The sequence below is a fragment of the Pollicipes pollicipes genome, unplaced genomic scaffold, assembly GCF_011947565.3.
Source record: "Pollicipes pollicipes isolate AB1234 unplaced genomic scaffold, Ppol_2.1 Scaffold_4002;HRSCAF=4701_pilon_pilon_pilon, whole genome shotgun sequence".
Classification (NCBI taxonomy): domain Eukaryota; kingdom Metazoa; phylum Arthropoda; class Thecostraca; order Pollicipedomorpha; family Pollicipedidae; genus Pollicipes; species Pollicipes pollicipes.
The window spans coordinates 33,065,035-33,065,911 of record NW_023596420.1 but is presented as its reverse complement, the minus strand read 5'-3'; the positions used below and the strand labels follow the sequence as shown (position 1 = coordinate 33,065,911).

The 877-nt window shown below is 50.9% G+C and overlaps 1 non-coding gene across 1 annotated transcript; it reads left to right on the top strand.

Annotated features, from left to right (window-relative positions):
- Positions 1 to 562: 562 nt before the first annotated feature.
- Positions 563 to 634, top strand: TRNAD-GUC (transfer RNA aspartic acid (anticodon GUC)). The gene has a single exon. It is a non-coding gene; the product is annotated as a tRNA-Asp (tRNA).
- The last annotated feature ends 243 nt before the right edge of the window (positions 635 to 877 follow it).

The window sequence follows — 877 nt, the reverse complement described above, 5'->3', positions numbered from 1 at the left end:
CGTCTGCTAAAAGGTGACGTTAACCGGCAAGACGAGGCCAGCTCCATTCGAGAACAGTCCAGATCTGCTGTCTGACGAGTTCAACCTTTCATTCCGTTACTGCTGGAACGGCGGTTCATCACGCCATGGTGTTTTGAAATATCTCGTCGCTTGCGTTACATGAGAACCGACATCGGAAATTTTCACCCCGCGATGTCTGGATACTCTGGGCTTCACACTGTACACATCTTGGCGTACACCTGAATTACCTGGCCATGCAGTGTATTTTGCAAGCGTCCGGCAATGACTAGTTGAAAAGGCGGCGGCGTTTTCCATCGTGAATGTACTGTCCGTGTGGTGCGAAAGACAAACTTGCCTTAGGAGTTGTTTAACCTCTGCTGTTGAACGGAAGAGGTTTGCTGCCGTTTGATTTTGGCTGCGGCCAATTGAGCATGTTAAGATTGATGGTCTCAAATAGGGATGGTACCTAAGCGTATTTAGTTTGTCACATTTTCCTAGGGCATCGCAGGCTGAGTGACTGGGGCAGTCCGGCCGGGCTTTGGGAAGGCTGGACCCCAAGCGCTCCTCGTTAGTATAGTGGTGAGTATCCCCGCCTGTCACGCGGGAGACCGGGGTTCGATTCCCCGACGGGGAGGGTTTTGTGCTGTCGCTTTCCGAGGTGCGTTCACCGGTCGCGACCAAACGCGGACCGTAAACCTCCCTCGGTCTGGCCCGGTATCACATCGGTGCCACGGCAAAAACTCCTACCAACAGACGTACGCTTCACGTGGCATTACTTCTAACAAAAAACTGTAATATTTACTTATGCGTGATGTTGTTTCTTCCGAAAATATGCTTATAAGCCACTCGAGTATCACACCAAAAAAAGGAATGCTTC